Source organism: Hyaena hyaena, unplaced genomic scaffold (assembly GCF_003009895.1).
Source record: "Hyaena hyaena isolate Hyena2069 unplaced genomic scaffold, ASM300989v1 scaffold_142, whole genome shotgun sequence".
NCBI lineage: Eukaryota > Metazoa > Chordata > Mammalia > Carnivora > Hyaenidae > Hyaena > Hyaena hyaena.
Genome location: NW_024080774.1, coordinates 2241742 through 2264434, shown reverse-complemented (window position 1 = coordinate 2264434; position 22693 = coordinate 2241742). Strand labels below are relative to the sequence as shown.

General features: G+C 42.2%; 1 protein-coding gene across 1 annotated transcript in view; it reads right to left on the bottom strand.

Moving 5' to 3' along the window:
• Positions 1-22693, bottom strand: part of NLGN4X (neuroligin 4 X-linked) — a 241101-nt gene that overhangs the window by 128698 nt on the left and 89710 nt on the right. The gene's annotated exons all lie outside the window — the stretch shown is intronic.

The following is a 22693-nucleotide window of genomic DNA, read 5'->3' as shown; positions in this document are numbered from 1 at the left end:
AAAAGAAAATTAAATTATTAAAAAAGATTTCCCACATTCTCAAAAGAAATGCACATTAAATAATCAATGTTCCTCTAATTTTAACATATTACGATCTACATAAATTCATGAAATGTCACCGATACACTCTGGTTATCAAATTCCATAACGGAAGAAGAAAGACATTTATGTAATAAACACAGAAGGCCCTTCAATTAAATACTTAAAATTGACATTAATTCCATGCAGATGAACTTAAAACACAGCATTTCAAATACAGATCAGAAATGGCAGTTAATTTGTTAATTTAAATCCTGAAAGTCACCTCTCACCAAGTGGCCAGAGAAGCACCCAATATTTGCTCCTGTTTACTAGAAAAACAAACGCAATAACAAAACCACCATTTTCAATAAGGATTTCTGAAGATAAAACGTGACCAATCACGTTCTCTCTGTTTGAAACACTTATTAATATTACTTCAGTGTTATCACTCATTGAATTTAAGATAAATACGTAGTAAAGTCACCTACCTTGATGACCTGAAACATGAACGAGATAAGAATGTCCATGTAGACAAAATATGAGGGGCGGGGTCCCCTCAACGACACCAAAAAGATTCTCTTCTGTATTTGGTATGTAGCGCACCCTTTTCCTTTTCACGTTTTCCATATACAAGATGCCAAAACATTTAATAGAGATTGAATTGTTTGGTTAATTAGCTCAACTGTCTTCTTTTTATAGACAGACACAGGGTATGCATATTCCAGATCCAGTAACTTCAAAAGGGTCTGAACCACATCCTTCTAGAAGTTCTACGTAACTCAAAGGGACTCGGCATGTTTTGAAGCCGAGATGTGAAGCTGTGGTGTTTTTGTAGTCAGAGAATGCTTGCATATTGTCTATATTATGTGGTTTAACACCTTTTACCAAGCACACCTGAGTGGGTAGGAAATCCGATTTGTTCATTTTTGAGGCTTAAATATTCTCACTGTCGAAAATTTCAAGCTACCAACGTAAGGTCCCTGAAGGTAGCTGCAGAGAGCTACCTGGGACGCCTAGAAACTCCAGCCTAATTCCAGCTCATCCTCCTAAAAGTAGAGTTGAGTCTTCGAGGAAGCCTCTCTTTTCCTTACAAAACTTTCACGTACAATCCCTTAGAAAAGTATTGTGACACTGATACGCCAATCTATGACAGTCATTAGCTTGATATCAACATCTATTTACAGCCAACAATCCTACCGTAAATATCTAAAAAGGGGCACCTGGTCGGCTCAGTTGGTTAAGGGTCCGACTCTTGATTTCAGCTCAGGACATGACCTTGTGGTTCCTGAGACTGAGCCCCATGCCAGGCTCTGCAGTGACAGCTCAGAGCCGGCTTGGGATTCTCTCACTCCTTCTCTCTCTCTCTGCCCCTCTTCTGTTCGTGCACATGCACGCACTCACTCTCAAAAGAAACTTTTTAAAAGCAAATAAATACCGGCGTAAAGAATCTATCTCAAAGCGAACTCGGGGACTGCATTTATGATAAAACTGCGTAGGAGCTTAAGAGGAATGCCTTTGTTAGAGAACTATGCTGGGGGAATGATCCACAAAACTCTTACAAGTCCTCCTCATGTCTGAAAACAAAAATTTCCATTCCTCCATGTAAGAAGATTTTATAAGTTTCTATAGAAACAGGTCACTACTTTCATTAAAAAATGCGAGGAAAAATCATTAAGGTAGATGCAGTCAAAAGCCACAGAATGACAATGTGCTCCCTGTTTAAGCAGATTCCTTTCAACAAAATGTGTTCTTCTCAAGTTTGACTACCTCTTCTTCTTCTTCTCATGTTTTATGTATCTCTGAGACAGAGAGACAGAGCATGAACAGGGGAAGGGCAGAGAGAGAGAGCGAGACACCGAATCTGAAGCAGGCTCCAGGCTCCAAGCTGCCAGCAAAGAGCCTGATGCGGGGCTCGAAACCACGAACCGTGTGATCATGAACTGAGCTGAAGTCAGATGCTTAACCAACTGAGTCACCCAGGTGCCCCTGACTACCTCTTCTTCTAACACAGCCTCTAGAAAACATGCACTTGACATTGAGGACTCTTTCTTTAATGAAGACCCCATACCTGGATTTTGCCTTCCCCAGGAGCCTTGTCTCATAATCCTGCCGCTTCCTAAAGGGGATGTGTTTGCTCTTTTCATAGTATAGATGACCTGTGTCCTGGTGCGTGCCAAGGTGTGAAGTGAGTTAAACACCAGAATCCTGACTTAAGACCCACATCTGCATGCCTTCAGCCTCACAGTCAGTGAGCAAAATGTGAGTGATCTGAATCCCATCTTGGGCTGGATGCGAGGCACTGCTCAGGGAAGCTTCCCCAGCAGAGAGGAAAGGTCTGAAGGTTAGTGATGCATTTACGATTTTGATAACATAGTTCCATCGCTGATTAAGTAGCAATCCAGGGTAATCTACTGCCTCTTTGATTCTTTAACCAAAGCTCTGGCTAACCAAAGGGCGATTTTTGAGAGCTTTACTGCGGTATGATTTACATCCCGTAAAATCAACTCATCAAAGTAGAAGATTCGATGATTTTTTTTAACGGAGTTGTGCAACTATCTGCATAATCCAATTTTAGCACATTTGCATCAACCCAGAAAGACTGTGTCTGAGCCTCCGTCTCATTGACCTACTTTCTGTCTTTCTAGATTTGCCATTTCTGGATGTGTCCTATAAAAGAACTGATATAATGTGTAGTCTCATGTGCGTAAAGCAGACACTCTCACATAGCATGTTTTCAAAGTCATTTATGCTGTAGCACGGATCAGTACTTGATTCTCTTATATGGATGAATGATATTCCACTGTATGGATAGACCGAATTTTGTGTTTCCAGTCATCTGTTGGTGGCTACATGTACTGTTTGCATCTGGTGGCTATTAGAATGCTGCTCAGAACACTTGGGAACAATATTGACTTTAGATGAAGGTGTTTCCTTCTCTTGGGTAGATACCTAGGAGTGGAACTGCTATCTTATGTGGCAAACTGATGTTTAATGTTTATTAAGTTGTTTTAATGTTTGTTTATTTTTTGAGAGAGAGGGAGGGAGACGGTGAGTGGGGTAGGGCAGAGAGAGAGAGGGAGACAGAGCACGAGCAGAGGAGGGGCAGAGAGAGAGGGAGACACAGAATCCGAAACAGGCTCCAGGCTCTGAGCTGTCAGCATAGAGCCCAATGCGGGGCTTGAACCCACAAACTGTGAGATCATGACCAGAGCCGAAGTCGGATGCTTAACCGACTGAGCCACTCAGGCGCCCCTTTCAGTTTTTTTTTTTTTTAATGTTTTATTTATTTCTGAGAGAGAGAGAGAGTGAGGGCGAGAGCATGAGATGGGGAGGGGCAGAGAGAGAGGGAGACACAGAATCTGAAACAGGCTCCAGGCTCCGAGCTGTCAGCACAGAGCCCGATGCGGGGCTCAAACCCACGAACCCTGAGATTATGACCTGAGCTGAAGTTGGTACTTAACCGACTGAGCCGGCCAGGCGCCCCTCATGTTTAACGTCTTGAGAAAGTGTCAGACTGTGTTCTAAAGCAGCTGGGCTGGTGTACATCCCCATCAGCCTGTATACAGGCTCCAATTTCTGCACCCTTTAGTCAAACCTTTGTTATCTTTTCCGTGGCAGCTAGTAGCATGAAATGGCATTTCTTTGTGGTTTTAAGTTGCAGCAAGCTGATGTCTACAGACATCTCGCATCTTCTCAGGGTCCATCTTCTTTGATGGGATATCTGCTCACGTATTTTGCCCGCCTTTAAACTTGGGTTCTCTGTGTCCTATCATTGAATTATTAAGGGTTCTCTATATTTTTTAACATACAAGTTTCTTCCCCGAAGTATGATCTGTAAATCTTTTATCCCGGTCTGTGGCTTCTCTTTCGGATTTCTCAGGGGTCTCTTTTGAAGTGCAAACATTTGTATTTAATTGTGATGGAGTCGATTTTATCAATTTTCTTTCAAAGCGTGTGCTTTGGATATCATATCTGAGAAAGATATGAGAAACTCTTTTTACTATATTCCATCCTGTGTTTCTGTCAACATGAGTCCCCAACTTTCCCAAAGATGAAAGCTTTTCAATATGCTGTAAGACGGGACAGGAGAAGTTCAGCAACTTCCTTCTGCTATGTCGAGACAGTGTGCCTATTCTAGATCCTCTGCCTTTTACACACGAATTTTCAAATGAGCTTGTCAACTGAAAAAAAAAAAAATCACTCACCGAGATTTTGACAGAAATTATTTGCCATACGGCAATTTTGAATTAATTTCATATAGCAGGCTATGACCCAGAAACATAATTAGGTATCACCTTTAATGTTCTATGTGTATTTAATTTTTCACCCTTTTGTTAATTTTTAGTAGTTGTTGCTGCATGTTTCCTTCCAAATATAGATAATTAAATGTCCTTAAAAATAAAACAAAAGGGGCGCCTGGGTGGCTCAGTTGGTTAAGCGTCTGACTTCGGCTCAGGTCATGATCACATGGTTCATGGGTTCGAGCCCCGCGTCGGGCTCTGTGCTGACAGCTCAGAGCCTGGAGCCTGCTTCAGATTCTGTATCTCCCTCTCCCTCTGACCCTCCCCTGCTCACGCTGTTTCTCTCTCTCAGAAATAAACAAAACATTAAAAATTTTTTAAATAAAATAAAATAAAATAAAATGAAACAACAATGGAGTTCTCCTGAATATCTAACTTAGTTAGAATCATAAACTATAGGAAAAAGATTCTGGTGGAATGTATTCCACAGGAAAGCCATTTTGTGCAAGCCAAAAAAAAAAAAAAAAAAAGGGCATTTCAAAATCCATACACGCTATGAGTTTTCTCCTCCTACACCATAAAGTGTCAGAAAAATATTCCTTTATATCTAATAATTAGCCCCTCTATCAACCCTCCATGGGGAAATAGCTCTAAATATTAAAGGGCATATTTAAGCAACTTCAAACAAATGCATAGCTGTTCCATTATTAAAATTTAAGTATAATTTTATAAATAAAATATCTCAACGATGCTGCTCCTTGAAGGATGTCTATCGCTTTTTTATAGCTGTGCTTCTGATGTTCGCGCCTCATGTGCTTTATCTACATCATTTTAAAAAGTAAAACTATTTAAAAGAGTTCTTTGTATCCTAAATGGAAAAGAACTGCTTAGTAGAGAATTCAGAAAAGGTAGAGCATGGTAAAGGAAAGGGAAATCAATGAAAATCCTTTAGAAGCTGATATTAACATTTTGAGTCAAAAGGATAATTTTACAGCTCCTTTTTTTTTTTTTACTATCCATTAACTTTGTTGCCTCTTATGTATGCAAATCCTCAAATACCGCAGACATCTCATAGCAGACACTGTGAGATGATCACGTTATTTATGTGAGAATGTAAAGGAACGATAGAACATGGAAAACCTTTAGACTTCTTGCTTTCAAAAGGAGATATTTTATTAAATATAAATTTATTAGTTTACATTTTTTGTCTCTTAACAGTGCAAATTCCAAGTGCAATGTAGCCTTGTTTCCTTAAATACATAAAGAGCGTGTCTTAGCTGAATGCATTCTTATAAATTTATTAGTTTACATTTTTTGTCTCTTAACAGTGCAAATTCCAAGTGCAATGTAGCCTTGTTTCCTTAAATACATAAAGAGCGTGTCTTAGCTGAATGCATTCTTTTCATCACACGGGAAGTCGTGTAATGGGCTATAGGGAACATAAATGCTTTTCCTGGCCACCACACATGTGTGTGTAATTGATTAGCTTGTCCCTCAGCCACAGAGCCTCTTTAATCTTCTAATTCAAAAATGGGCTCATTCCAGCAATATGCCGAATGGGATCTGACCCACGACAAAGCGCCCCCGTACCTCATTACTTAACTCACCGGTCAACCCAGTCCTTCCACAAACAGGTATTGATACTTTAAAGATGCTAGCCTCAACCACCCACGGCTACCACTGGAGTACATACTCACACGTACATCTTAACACATGTTCTGACTATTCCTGGAACATGGATCTGAATGATACCATGAAACATTCATCTGTGGGTCTCATCCACAGCAAGTGTACCTTGAAAAATGGGCTCCCCACAGAAGAGTTCACTTTCTGCATCCAAGGAATCAACAGAGTTGATCTGCCTGTGTAACTGATGCAGCCTTCAGCAGAGAGGCTTCCCGAATTCCGCATTTGGAATGTCTGTTCATTACGTGCCATGGTGATACCGGGCGGGGCAGGTGATGAATGGCAGGGTCGGCCGTGGGAAGTCAAGAGCATTCTTTTTTTCTTTTAATATTTATTTACTTTGAGAGAGAGAGAGAGTTTTAGTGGTGGAGGAGCAGAGAGAGAGGGAGAGAGAGAGAGAGAATCCCAAGCAGGCTCCGCACTGTCAGCGCAGAGCCCGACACGGGACTCAATGTCCTGCTGGAGCTGAAACCAAGAGGCAGAGACTTAACCCACTAAGCCCTCCATGTGCCCCAAGGGCATTCCTGTTTAACGAGGGAGGAGGATTCTTGGTGATCAGAAAGTCTTCGGAAACAGAACGTGTGGAAGCCAGTGGATTTTTCTCAAGTTGTTAGCAGACATCTACTTTAAAAACATTTGGGGAGAGCATCCCCAAGTTTGAAGGCTTCTGCGCCAGGACATATGAAGAGATACAGAACTGCTGAGCTACTGGGTGAGGTCTTGAGGTCAAACACCTAGGATTCAACCCACAGACATTTATTATGTGACTTAGACGTGCCTGAGATTTTCCTAACCATTGTGAACTTTGCCAGCCAAATGTTCTGCCAACCAATTTATGCTGGTTTACCCACGTGCCTGTGGCTACCGTAAAACCAAAGTCTAGTTCTTTCTAATTTTCTACCAGTTTCGAAAGGCCTCATTGTAAGAGTGAAATAATAGGAGGTTTTTTGGTTTTTTGTATTTTTTGCATGTTTTCTCTGATTGGCTTGGGAAGATAGACTGAGAAAAATGTGAATAACAACCTGTTCTTTCTTTTGGAATTAGGAAGAATTCCTTTCACACCTTTTTTGGCTGGAGTCAAAATAAACCTAAAAGCATATAGGTCTCTGATATATGTCTGTGTTTCTTATTAAAATCTCAAGGCACCGCACAGCTTTACATAAACATTTTGTCATTGTTGTGAATTTGGTTATTGAAATGTTTCTGTTCTTGGGAATAAAACACAAATCCTATTAGATTTACAGGAATCTCTCCTTTTTATTGGAACGTTCAGCTGATAGAATATATTACCTCCTCACACAATCTCCGTGAGCTTGAGATTAAATCACAATGTATTTAAAAGCTGTAACTAATTTAATATTGAATTATGCTTGGTGCTTTTTCTGAACCTGTATTTAGAAAACTCCTGTTGAAAATGAAGTTGGCTTTTATTTGCCCCGAGATACCTCCAGACATGTTGTATTAAAAAAATGATAAGCCTCTGTAGACATGTACGTAGGTATACATATTCATTCTGCTTGCCAAGAGATTCTGGGAGATTCTGAGTCCATGGGCATCGTTTTAACTCTGATGAAAAGCTGCTTTCTGTAGTCAGAACATAGGCTACAGCGGCTGGGTGGATATCTGTGCCGTGAGACTTTTCGGTTGTGGCACCAGAATCACAGGGAGCGGGGACCTTTGGCATTTCGTCCCCTTGCTTTCTACATAGAGGAAGAAACTGTGTACAAGTCAGAGTCGCTGGTCCAGCATCACCAATAAAATCTGTCCAGTTGCCTTTGACTTTCTTTGTGTGTGACTTGGGGACTACTGCGCAATCATCCCCTAAAAATGAAATGGGTTTGGATTTATGCAAAACCCTCCCTACTCTGCAATTCCTGAGTCTGTTGTTCCAGGAGGTGCTTACCTGAATGGCCCCAAAGAAGGCCCGCAAACTATTTTTAAGAACCACAAGTCACTGAAGCCTTTGGAAAGTAGGATGATATCTCACTGCAGATGAGGACTTTTGCAACACTATCTGCTTTTGAACCTGGCTGACTGGCCACAAAAGAGCTGTTCATTGTTCTGTTCAGTGAGAACATAGAATGTGTCATGATACAAACAACAGAAATGTCAACAGGGACACAAATGTAAGGGAAAGAATGTCTCCCATCTCTCTTTCGGTGTGTCAGTGTCCACTCAACACAAGCCTGTGATTGTCTCAAAATGTCCACGCTCGGCCCCTGGGGGGTGATTTGCCCTCCACACCTGCTAACACATCAGTCCTGGCCAACGAAGTGTGAACAGAAGAGACATATGTCACACCAAATGGAAATGTTAGGAGGCATCTCATTTCTGCCATATTTTTTCCCCGCTACCAATCAGACCAGCATGTCCCGAATGGGGACTACTGCTTAAAGCTTTCGTCTGGGAAAGAAGAGGAAGTAGAGAACAATCATTAGGCCCAAAATGGACACAAACATCAAGAAAGGGAAATCAGCTTTTGTTGTTGTCGCAGGCTGCTAAAATTTTGGAGTCTTTTGTTACAAATGCACAACCTAGTCTAAGATCACTGCTGTAGCCATCTGCTTCTCTCTATGAGGCGCACATTCACACACACACAAGCATACATGCGCACACACACACACACATACACACACACACTCAGACTAGCACATAGCCTCCTAACATCCCAACATATACCTCGATTCAAGAAATCATTTTAATTTTTTAATGTTTATTTATTTTTGAGGGGGGGGAGTAGGGGAAGTGAGAGAGGGAGACACAGAATCCAAAGCAAACTCCAGGCTCTCGAACTCGCAAACTGTGAGATCATGAGCCAAAGTCAGACACTCAACCGAAGGAGTCACCCAGGCTTCCCAAGAAATCACTTTAGATCTGAAGTGTGTCTGGCTCCCCGGTGCACTTGAAATTTGTAAATCAAAGCCAACATGATAGTTTTTCCTTAGGGTACGTGTTTACCTTTAGAGAAAATTACTTTTTCTGGTACGTGGCACTAACTACCAGGCCCCTATAGTGCAATAGAAGAGGGAACACCAACGTAGGGTATGAAGTACCTACATAATTATGGTGACTGAGTACAACACTATCACGATTATACCCTAAATACTAGGCAGCAGTAACATACTGGAATCCAATCATCAGGGAATTTCGGAAGAGCTTAAGAGAATCACATATCTAAAAAGATCATGCACAGCTTTCCTTCAAGTCTGCTGGTTCTCCAGTAACACGCAAATGGTGTCTTGCGCAAAGCAAATGCTCTATAAATGTTGGGTCATGTTCTTGCCAGAAGTGGGATTATTCTTCAGACTTTGCTGCACTTCTAGGTCTCCCACGGTTTGCTCAGGCACCATCTTCTCCCTAGCTTCTGAGACTGTGACTGATCCAACGTAGCCTTGCCCAAACTTACTCATCTCCCTTGCAAACCATGGGACGCCCAGTCCAAGGGCCAGACCAGCGGCTCAAGGGTACGTTCTCCACCTTCCAGTCCTCAGGAAGAAATCACATGTTTATTAACGTAGTACAGCGGCATTCTGTGGGCGTCCCCGTTACACTTGAGCTGTAGGTCAACTATATGCTCTACGCTCCCAGAGGAGAGTAGGTGCACATAAATTCTTTACTGTGTAATCAGAGACACTTGGAAAGTCCATCAGTGGGTGAATGTGGTATATTATTTTGCACAAATATATCTCTATGTATAATTCTATATACACAGTGGAATATTATTCACCCATAAGAAAGAAGGAAATCCTGCCATTTGCAACAATGTGGATGGAACTTAAGGGCATTATACACAACCATGGTAAGTCAGACCAGAGAAAGAAAAATACTGTACGATTCCACTTACATACGGATTCTAAAATAGCTGAACTTGTAAAAGGAGCGAATAGAATGGATGAAGAGCGGTTACCAGGGGCTGGGTGTTAGGGAATTCCGTTTAGGAATCAGAGAATGGAGGTATGACCGATATCTGCATGTTTTGGGATTTTTTTTTTTTCTTAATGACCTAAATTTTAGGACCAGTTTTCAACTCAAAGGAAAATAGTCAAGATAGAACAGAGACTTGTCTCACACCCTATTTCCTCTATTATTAATATCTAACATTAGTCTGGTACATTTGTTATAATTAATGAGCCAATACTGAAATACTACAATGAACTCAAGTCTGACACGTATTCAGATTTTCTCAGTTTTTACTTAATGTCCTTTTTGGTCCACATTCCATTTCAGTCCTCATGGCATCTTAAGCTCTTGGCCAGGAGAGTTTCTCAGAATTTGCTGGGTTTTGATGACTTTGACCATTTTTTTTTCCTTCCCAGATTTTATTTAAATTCAAGTTAGTCGACATACAGTGTAGTGTTGGTTTCAGGAGTAGAACCCAGTGATTCATCACTTACATACATCACCCAGTGCTCATCCCAAAAAGTGGCCTCCTCCATGTAGCCCATCCCCCCACCTCCCCTCCTGCAACCCTCAGGTTGTTCTCTGTATTTAAGAGTCTCTTATGGTTTGCCTCCCTCGGTGTTTTTATCTTATTTTTCAATCCCTTCCCCTACGTTCATCCGTTGTGTTTCTTAAATTCCACATATTAGTGAAATCATGTTATTTGTCTCTCTCTGACTGACTTATTTCACTTAGCGTAATATACTCTACTTCCATCCACGTTGTTGCAAATGGCAAGATTTCACTCTTTGAGAATGACTCCATTGTGTATATAAACCACATCTTTATCCAGTCATCACTCAATGGACATTTGGGCTCTTTCCGTACTTTGGCTATTGTCGATAGCGGTGCTTATAAACATTGGGGAGCGTGTGCCCCTTTGAAACAGAACACCCGTATCCCTTGGATAAATACTTGGTAGTGCAATTGCTGGGTCATAGGGCAGTTCTATCTTTAACTTTCTGAGGAGCCTCCAGACTGTTTACCACAGTGGCTGCACCAGTTTGCATTCCCACCAGCAGTGCAAAAGGGTTCCCCTTTCTCCGCATCCTCGCCAATATTTGTTGTTGCTTGAGTTGTTAATTTTAGCCATTCTGACTACAATTCGAGGTATTCGAGGGTTCCTTTTTTGTAACATACTTGCCAACACTTGTTGTTTCTTGTGTTTTTTATTTTAGCCATTCTAACAGGAGTGAGGATATCTCGTTGTGGTTTGGACCTGTATTTCCCTGATGATGAAATGATCACATCAGAGATGATGTGCCTGTTGGTCATTTGTACGTCCTCTTTGGACAAGTGTCTATTCATTTCTTCTGCCCATTTCTTCACTGGCTTATTTGTCTTTCAGGTGTTGAGTTTGATAATTTCTTTACAGGTTTTGGATACTAGCCCTTCATGTGATATTGACAGTTTTGAAGAGCTCCTCTCTAGAAATTCTGTAGAATCCCACAAATGGGGTTTGTCTGTTTTTTCATGGTTTGATGGGGTTATAAAATTTGGGGAGGCAGCCCACAGAGGTCAAGTGCCCTCCTCACCCCAGCATATCAAGTGTGTGTGCTCTCACTGCGACTCATCACTGCTCATGTTGGCCTTGACCACCTGGCTGAAGCGTGCTTGCCAGCTTTCTCCACTGTCACGTGACATGTTCTCCACTCCTCTCAGAGTGGTGTCCTCTGGAAGGAAGTCCACACGCACAGCCAAGCCTCGGGAGTAGAGATTCATGCTCCGTTGCCTTGAGGGAGCCGATCCACACATTCAATCAGAATGCTTCTTCATGGGAGGTGTGTCTCCACTGCACACGGGAGGGAGAATAATGTGACCCATTCCCCAAGAGACCCACACCCTAATCCCCAGAACCTGACAATATGATGTGATGCGTGACAAGGGGGAATGGAAGTTGCAGATACAATGAGGACTTTTAAATCAAGAAGTTAGCCAGGATTATCCAGATGGGCCCAATGTCATCACAAGAGTCCTTCAGAGTGGATGAAGGACGCAAAAGAAGAGAATCGGTGTCAGAGACAGATAGGAAACTATGACACCCGTGGATTGTGCAGATCGAGGAGGGGCCCATCAATCATGAAATGCTGGAGACCATTAGAACTGAAAAAGGCAACGAAGAGACTTTCCCCTAGATAGTCCAAAGGACCGCCATCTTGTAAAATACTTTGATTCTAGCCCAGTGAGATCCACTTGGTATTTCTGACCTCCAACACTGTAAGATAAATTTGTGTTGTGTTAAGCCCATAACTATGTGGTGATTTATTACAGCACAAATAGGAAACTCATAAATCCTGTTGCATTTCTTCACTCAGTCATTTATTCCAATAAGAGGTTATGGATATTTACTTTATACTCTGAATTATAATCCACTACCTATTTTGTCCTCCAAGCATTGGCCAGTGAGCATGCTTTTATTTGGCTTCTGTGATCCTTTGATATACTCTTATCATTGAGGTTTGGTTTAGTTTTGTTTGGGATTTTTGTTTTGTCAGCACTTACTATAAAGTGTTCTAGGTTCATCTTGTCTATTTCCTGCCCCGTTTCTAGAATCAGACACTTTTCCAGGGAGCCCAGCTTCCTTCTACTTGACACCTTACAGGTCAAGATTTTACAAAGTCAAGAAGCTGAAGGAGACCAAATGTAGATGACTTGCCCAAACAATGCAAGACCTAGTTGATGATTACACAACAGGCTTTATGGCACATAATCGTGTCTATAATTCATAGGAGCTGGTAACAGAGTAAAAATGTTCACATCACCTTACTCATCCCTCAGGTGTATTACTACAATAGTTATTTCTCTATGACACTGCTATTTTAAAAATTATTTGAACTTTTTATCTACTTTTCGAGAGAGAAAGAGATGGAGCAAGAGCTTGAGAGGGGCAGGGAGAGAGGGAGACACAGAATCCAAAACAGGCTCCAGGCTCTGAGCTGTCAGCAAAGAGCCCAATGCACGGCCCCAACTCACAAGCCATGATGAGATCATGACCTGAGCTGAAGTCGGACACTGACCGACTGAGCTTCCTAGGTGGCCCATTATGACACGTCATTAACTCAACTGCAATGTTTCCGAAACACAGATACTTCGTAACCATCTGAACACTTGTCAGGAACCATTTTGCCCCCATAATACAGATGAGACAACCATAGGGAAACAGTGCCTAAGGAACTTGGTCTAAGAGATCAACCTGCCAGTTTTGGGGATTCCAACCCAGGCCTCCGACACATCACGCAACACAAAAGTCAACATTTTAGCAAATGGGGGGAATTATGTTACGCAAGGTGGTAGGTTAGTCTGTGGCAAGGTGGCTTTGTTTTGCGCCCCAAACTAAATATTGAAACACAGAGACGAATAAGCCATTGAGCCCTAAGACCATGAGTCTAGTAAAGAAAACAAAAATTATACCTACATGAAAGACAGCTGGTCTTTAGGGAAAGGCACGAGTTGGGTGTTGTAGATTATGTTCTGAAGGAAATAAGACATTCCCCAAATGGAATAAATGCAGAGATCTATCTGACTGGGAGCAGGTCTCTGAATCATCAGAGTATCATTCTATCAAGTATAACTCATTCTTCAGGCAAGACTGTGGCAATGAGCTTGAAGAACACGCTTGTGTTTTGGATACAGTCCCAGGTGTTAGCGATAAAGGATTTTTAAGATATTTCAAAGCACCGTCCCCAAGGACTCAGAATCCTTAGATAACGCCGAAAACATAAAATGCTACCTCACTCTATTAAGCACATCTTGATAATCTCTAATTTACATTGATTTCAATATTATTATATATTTACATTAGCATTATATTACTTCAGAAAATAATACCGTGTGGTGACTGTACAATGGGACGTCGATGGGATTTTCGGTAATACAACTATTTAATCCCATACCCTTAATGACTCTAAGCCAATCAATTCATTCTATTATAAACCCATAAACCATTTGCTTTGGGCCAAGATGTAAGTGTAATTTCTCTCTAGGTGTTTACAGACTGATGCTAAATGAGTTCCGTTTTTAAAGCCATGTTATTTTGAGATCCACAGACAAAGTCCCTGCTAGCTTAATGACTTCATTTCTTTGGTAATTATATGCAATTTTAGGTATTTATGAAAATCTCTCCAGGTAATGGATTTCGGTTTAGGTTATTATTACTTTCAGTTTGAGAAACAGGGAACGACGAAATTCAGCTCCCAATGATTCACAGTATAAAAAAAGAGTTAATGAGAAGATGGTAAGGGGTGTGAGAATATCTTCCAGTTCAGTCTTTCATCAAGAAAACCCATTCTTCCTGCCATGACCACATCTACCTGCTGGTCAATACCCCAGCCAGCTTTCAAGAGTTGGATAAAAGCTCTTCTTTGCAGGGTCCTTCCCTAAGAAGTTACTTTCCAGTATGGTGCCTAGTGAGCCTTCCCGGATGCAAAGTTCCTGAATGGAATACCCATAAAAGCAAACAAAAAGATGCAAACATCATAGTAAATGAAGGAGAGCAGAAGGCCTAACACTGCATCGGGTGGGTTTTTATTAAGCCCGTTACGGAGCCTAAAGAGAGTTCAGTCTTGCCCAACGATCCTGCTATGGCACCTCTGCATTAGGGATGATTCTATACCCAAGGCAGGAAAGAAATCAGTAAACATTTGGGAGCACCCTGCATACAGCCACACGTCACAGAGAATCAGTGCCTGTCCATACAAACCAAAAAACCCAAAACCAAAACAAACCCCCCCCCCAAAAAAAAAACCCAAAAAAACCTAGGAAAGCTTTCCTAACCCAGGGGGTTGCCTGCATGTGATTTCAGAAAATCTCCTGCCCCCGGTATTTCTAGGTGTGCATTCAAATTAGACAAAACGTAAACCAGCCAAAGCATACATGTAAGCGAGCGGGTTGGGGCTTTTGGAAATGGTACCCGTACCTTGTGGCTGCAAAACTGGACAATTCAGGAAAAGCTCTGGAAGCCCGAGGTCATTTTCCGCATACTCAGCTAGTACAGAGGGTTTGACGGTTAACTAACACTTAGATTAACTACTACTTAACTAATGCTTAATGTCAACAAACACTTACTTACTGACTTAATGTCTGAGTAAGGGACAGTGCTATCTACGGGGACATCTCATTGGCAATGGAATTTGAACAGCTGTCCCATGGGGTCAGCCACTGCAAAGGGTCGTATTTGTATGGTGCCCACCCCAGGTCTGTGTGCCGGCAGCCTGGGACCCCCCGCTGAGGGATGGGGGCTTGCTGGAGCAGAAGCACGGGACAGGACCTCTCACAGATCTGTCTGCGAGCAGACACCTTAGGTGGCGCCATCAGGACTTGCTCAAAGATGAGGAAAGAGAATAAAGAAAACACAGCCGTGGGTTTTGCGGGGAAAGAAGCAGAGGAGAAGAAAAGAGAACACAGCATTTGGAGTCTCTAGGGGAACATTTAGATAAGCACTGGCCATTCCTCACGGATGAAAATAAGGTGTCATTTCTCTGGTGCAGAGGCATGAAAATGCCAATGGTCTGAGCCAGAAAGAAGAGAATGAGCGGAGAAACAGTGCAGACAGAGGAGTAGAATCCACATTTGTTGTAAGGAAAAATGTGTCAAGCAGAGTGTACTTAGATGTCAATGCAGGTAAATTCTCACCAGGAGACAGGATACCATAGAAGTATGTCCTCAAGGGGAAAGCAGGGAGGTGCATTCCGCATTTATCCATTTGAACACCCTGATGTAAGGGTCATTTGGAAGAAAAGTACCATGAGGAGAGAGGAACTTTAATAGACAGGGAATGACATGATCAGCTCCTGATGTCTCCTCGGGCATAAAGAGTGTCTGGGTCTCCACATGCAGAAAAAGCCGTGGATTCTCTCCACCAGAAGGACACTTCAAATGGTGACCACACCAACCTGGAAGTTACCATGAGGAAGCCCGAGACGTTCTGATGTTCTGACCACTTTGATCAAGAACATAACATGCTCCTTCTCTAAAACGGAAGACTATGTCATGATCCGATAGGAATGAAGTTGACTGTAGGGATGCTATAGAAGGTTCAACAGAAAGAACAGTTCTATTTCGCTGGTGTCGTGAACAGCAGAAAGAGCAAAGCCAAATGGAAGCCAAAAGAAAAGTTCAAGGAAGCGGCATCTGGGTGGCTCAGTGGGTTAAGCATCCGACCTCAGCTCAGGTCACGATCTCACAATTGGTGGGTTCGAGTCCCACGTTGTGCTCTGTGCTGACAGCTCAGAGCCCGGAGCGTGCCTCAGATTCTGTGTCTCCCTCTCTCTCTCTGACCCTCCCCAGCTCACACTCTGTCTCTCTCAAAAATAAATATTAAAAAAAATTGAATAAAAAAGAAAGATCAAGGGAGAACAAAGTATTTGAAAGATGGCAAATAGCATTTGACACAGATAATAAGTTTAATTAAAGGATTTGAGTGTCTGGGTTATTTACGTGAATAGGGAACACTTTCCTAGTCCCACAAATGAAGTGTAGACGTACGCTTACACGGACCACTCTCTGGAAAGAGTAAACGATGTGAATGTTCACTAAAAATGAAGGAAAGAAATCATGTCATGACCATCATTTTTTAAGAGACTTCTGCAAGTTCTATGTGTTCAAAACAGAAGGAATGAGAATTGAAAATACTCAAAAGAAGATTCAATAAAGTCATTACTGCATATGATTATCTAACCAGGGGAAAAGAATGTAGGACTTCAGCTAAACAAATTATGGTAGAAGAGGTATTTGTTATAACAGTATGAAATCAATACACAAAATCAACTTTCATATTGATTATAATATTCATATGAATATTAACATATCTAAAAGAAAAGGCCTTTCATATTAATAATAAGCGGTCTGATAATAACCTTAAGAAGTATGTAAGGCACATCATATAAAATATATAAAATCTTGGACACATAGAAGATTGGTATATATTCAGAAGCTTTCAACAGCACAAATGAAGTGTGTCAAAATATCAATACATTTTCAAATTTACTAATTTAAAATAGTAAGCTTTTTGGGTAACAGCAAAATCATTCTAACCTCAATTCTGAAAACAATAAGCGAGTGTGAATAATTTTGGCTTGAAGAAGGGAAACACAGTTCTTCTGCCCTCATTATATTATTTACTGTACTATTAATTATTTTGGCATGGGCCTGATGAAGCCTCTCTTTTCAAAAAGCACCATTAGCTACATAGTTGAAAAAGAGGGAAGCATAACAAGTTCACTGTACTGCAAAATAAACTGTGCATTAATTAAATATTTATGCTTAAAAACAATGCTTATGTTTATGAAGCCATTATATAATGCTTGGGTTGCTATTTTGGGCCAACGCATATTCACTTATAAAGACAGACCGTATTTATTAATACAGACGTTGGCATTTTGGGGATATATGCCCTCCCAAAATGATTAGTCAGCTTTCACACTGACATTCTCTGATGTGGCCATGAATATTCACACAGACACACATGCATACACACACACGCATATATATTCATACAATTTATATTTACTATATGTATGTATTTTTACTTTGTATATATTTATTTTGTATATATATTTATAGCATGCAAATATATAAAACATATAATTAAGTGTTATATATATTAAGTATTAAAAGCAAATATTTAGTAAGTATGTAAAATACATATCTAATAAGTACATAAAATGTATATTTAATTAGCATATAAAATATATACAATTAATAAGCATATAAGTATATATTTCATATACAAATTAAAATATTAATACTTAATATATATTTGGTATACAAATCAAATATGTATTTATATATTATTTATATATTTATAAACGAATTAAAGTATTTCTTAATACTTAATATATTTTATATGCAAACTAAATATATATTTATATATTAAATTAAATATCAAGTATATAATAAGGTATTAATATATGCCTTATTAAATACACAATATATTTTATATATTAAGTATTAAATAAGTAATATATAAATATTTGTATTTTTGTGTGTATATATATATATTAAGTATTACACATATATACACATACATATTATGTAAGCATATGTAAACCTAAACAACAAAGGAGGCTCACGGAAAGGAATCCAAAGGGTCAATGACACCGTGGCCATGAGTAGTGTTTGTCAGCGGGGACAGGAAAGGAACCCGCGTGCGTGAAGAACACAGGCCGGGTGATGGGGAGACACACGAAGATCCTGCAGGGACCTCAGCAAAGACTGAAGATGGTATTTCTGAGTCAACAGCCCCGTCCTTCCCAGACTAGCACACGGAGAGAGCTCGACTCAGGGACACATCCTGGCGATGCACTTGAAAATTCGTGACGTGCAGACAGACAGACAGAATGACAGGCATCTGAGCAGAACACATATACGGAGTCTCTGTGCAGATGTCTTTGGAGGCCCCAGTCATCGCACGCCGGCCCAGTAGAGGGGGAGGTGAGCCGGGTGACCGGTATCAGCTGTGCTGACCGACCGCAGCCCAGCGCATCCCCCGCACGCCTGGCCTCGATGGAGGCACCCTCCAGGCATGCGGGCACCCTCGGGGACACAGAAGCACGTTTTCTCAAAGAAGCCAAGTTGCCGGGCAGCCAGGAAAGGCTCTAGGAGGCATGTGGATGGAAGATGAAGGGGAGGAAGCAGGAGACCCCGGGAGGGCAAAGAGGGTCCCTCCAGTTCTGCTCCTGTGAAGTTCCTCAGTCAGCCCGTCCTGTGCTCCAACACACTTGCGTGCATTTGCTTGTGGGAAGCCCCCCGCGCCCCCAAATGTCTTTAGGATGACTACTGAGATGCAAAGACCTCTCTCTCTTTCCCCTGGGAGTTCTTTGCAGTGGCAACTGCAGCTGGTGACGGAGCAAGATCTATCAGGTTCTGGTAGAAAAGTTTTGTCAATCTGTCCTTTACAAAGTGACTTTCAGAGGCGAAGGGATAACAGACTATGTCCTCCCTAATGCCCAGTAAAATGCATAGGAAGGAACACTCCAGTAATCTAATGAATCAGGAAGAATTAAACTCCATTAAGCTCAGGAATTCGGGCAGGATGAAGTCAGATGAAGGGTAAGGATGGGGGAAGTTATGGGGCGCCTCGGGGGCTCAGCTGGCTGAGGGTCCAACTTCGGCTCAGGTCATGATCTCACAGTTCATGAGTTCGAGCCCCAAGTCTGGCCCTGTGCTGACAGCTCAGAGCCTGGAGTCTGCTTTGGATTCCGTGTCTCCCTCTGTCTCTGCCTCTCCTCTGCTCACACTGTCTCTCTCTCAAAAACAAACATTAAAAATGTTTTTTTAAAACAATGGGATGGCAAAGAAGACCTGAAGATTACACACACACACACACACACACACACACACACACACACACACACACAAATCACCACTTAAAATATCTTATTAAGGAATAGGACAAAACCAAATAAACATCATTTCCCAAAATAATACTTTAACTTAATAACACAATAAGAAATCAAGTGTGATAGCTGGTAGATTTGTTTTTAATTTCAAGTTGTAACAGAAGAAAATGAGGAATGGGAGGTCGCAAATGATCTTATTGTGTTCAGAGGCAGAAATTAATGCCAAATGATTTGTTTTCTTCTAAAAAAAAAAAAAAGCCACTAGAATTGAGGGTATGATACCGTCAGCGTGCCGCATGGCTAGTAGAATCGATGACTAAGGACAATTTTGTTCTCCATTTCATTTTTCCACAGTATCTGTTGTCTTCTTTAGTCCACTTGGGCTGCTGAATCAAGACAGCGTAAATGAGTTGGTGCAAACAACAGATACTCAATTTTCACGTTCTGGAGGTTGGAAGTCTGAGATCAAGATGTCAGTGGATTTGGAACCTGGTGATACCTGCTTCTTGGTTCATATGTGGCTGTCTTCTCGCTGGGTCCTCACGTGACAGAAGGGGTGAGGGAGATCTCTGGGGTGTCTTTTGTAAAAACACTGATCCTGCCATGTGGGCTCTACCCTGATGAACAGATCACCCCCCAAAGGCCCTACTTCCTAGTACCATCAACCTGGGGGTGAGCAACTTAACCAGTGAAACCTGAGAGAACATATTCAGACCATACAAGATGCTTAGAAAATATCTGTGTGCATGAATTCATTGCAAAGAATGGCTTGTTTCTCCTTTAATGAGTGTGTAAAATCCCCATGTTGAAAACACAGCACAGAGCCAGGAGCCATGGTTTTTGGACGGTTAGGAGACAGTCTCCATTTCTTCTGCAGTAGAGCCACAGAATGCTTTTCTTTTTCTTTCTTTTTTTTTTAAATAGTTTATTGTAACTATAACACAAGTGCCCTCCTCCATGCCCATCACCCCCCTTCCCCTCTCCGCCACCCACGTCAGTCCCTCAGTTTGTTCTCAAAATTCAAGAGTCTCTCATGGTTTGCCTCCCTCCCTCTCCCCCAGTATTTCCCCCCTTTTTCTCCCTCATGCCCTCCATTAGCTTCCTCCTAATCCACCTATATGTGCAAACATATGGTAGCTGTCCTTCTCTGCCTGACTTATTTCGCTCAGCATAACACCCTCAAGGTCCATCCATGTTGCTACACATGGCCAGATGTCATTCTTTCTCATTTGCCGTGGAGTATTCCATCGTATAGACAAACCACATCTTCTTGATCCATTCGTCCGTTGATGGACACTTAGGCTCTTTCTAAGTTTTGGCTGTTGTGGAGAGTGCTGCTATGAACAGTGGGGTCTATGTGCCCCTATGCATCAGCACTTCTGTATCCCTTGGGTAAATTCCTAGCAGTGCTATTGCTGGGTCCTAGGGGAGTTCTAGTGTTAATGTATTCCAGAGGGGCTGTACCAGCTTATATTCCCACCAACCGTGTAGGAGGGTGCCCGTTTCTCCACATCCTCGCCAGCATCTAGAGTCTCCTGATTTTCTCATTTTAGCCACTCTGACTGGCGTGAGGTGGTATCTCAGTGTGGTTTTGATTTGTATTTCCCTGGTGAGGAGGGATGCTGAGCATCGTTTCATGTGTCTGTTGGCCATCTGGATGTCCTCTTTGGAGAAGTGTCTGTTCCTATCTTCTGCCCATTTCTTCACTGGATTGTTTGTTTTTCGGGTGTGGAGTTTGGTGAGTTCCTTATAGATTTTGGATACTAGCCCTTTATCTGATCTGTCATTTGCAACTATATTTTCCCATAGAATGCTTTTCATAGGAAGGTAAGTTGGGTTTCATACTGTCCATTTCTTCTAAAATGCTAGGGCTGAGGAGACCGACCCATAGGAGAGTCCGCCTTTGCTCTTATGAAGTCCATAGTCTCTTGGAATATGCAACAATTAATAATGACACCAAATTTTTAAAATCCTACTCTTGACACAATTATGCGTGGGCAGTTTACCATGTCTATGTAAGGCACATATACATCCTGGCGACCCTCTAATGATCTGCTGGTCAGCGGTATTTCCCCTGAAGACACAAAGGGAGTAAATATGCAATCAACCAGGGGATGAAAAGAAATGAGAAGACATTTCAGAAAAGAGGCAGGAGAGTGTGATGAAAAATGAAAGCATGGAGACGAGCAGCACCTGACTTTGGGCAAAGCATGGTGGATGGCCGCGCACTGATGAGCATCCCTAAAACTCATACCCACTGAGAACTCATGGTGTGACCTTATTTACAGATAGGGTATTTGCAGATGTCATTTGTGAAGGACCTGGAACTAAAACCCTCCCGAATTTAGGAGTGGAGTCTAAATCCAATGATTGGTGTTCTTAGAAAAAAAGAAGAGAGATGGAGACATAAGGAGAAGGAGGTGATGGATATAGAGATGGAGACAGAGAGTATACAAGCCCAGGAACACTAAAGATTACTAGAAGTCCTACAAGCTGAGAGAGAGAGTCCGGGAACAGGAAGTTCTTTCTCCAAGCCTCCAGAAGAAACCAACCATGTCAACACCTTGATCTTGGACTTTGGGCCTGCTGAGCTATGACAGAAGACATTTCTCCCATCATAAGCCACCAAGTTTACAGGAATGTGTTATGGGAGCACCGGAAAACGCACGTATTGGGCATTTAACAACGGGCTGGGGAGGAGACCCCTAGGCAACACCTCGAGATGGAGCCCTCCCAGAATCCCAGTGAACTGGGTATGGGCCGCACCTGCCAAGACTGCAGAAGAGTCATCCTCAGATCAGCTTACATTACAAGGAAAGGACATGGGATTCCGATGACTTGATGAGAATATGGGAGATTCCAGGTCAGATTCTCTCTCAGCTGCCCTGAGTATGAGAGTGTCCTGCTGGCCTTGAAGAGGTAGCGTGTCCTGTGGTGAAGGGGATGCTGATGGCCGGCAGGAGAGGGGCCAGGATCCAACAAGCCCGAGGAACAGAGAAGCCCGCCCACACCGGAGTGAGCTCGGAAGACCATGAGGAAGGAAGCTGGGAGGCACCCTGGTGGCATCTCTGTGGGATCCCGAGCAGGGAACCCAACTGAGACACATCCGAATTCCACACTCACAGAAACTGTGGGTAATGAATGAGCACTCCAGTTAAGCCACGCTGGTGGCAATTTGTTGAGCAGCCATAGAAAACTCGCATACGGGGGCCAGCATGGCGGCCTCTGGGAGCGGATGGCATCCTGCATCGTCTCGCTTGACCACCCGTCTCTACTTATGCAAGGAATGTGTGTAGCTGACCCCACACATTCCCTCAAATCCCAGGTAAGGTGACGTCTGTCGGGGACTCGAGGAAGGCAGGATTTGAAGAGGTATCAGTGAGTACCAGCAAGCCATCTGGGGTCTGGCCATGGGTGCGGGCACTCAGGCCGCCTGTCCGCTGTCCCCTGCAGGGCGGACATGGCACC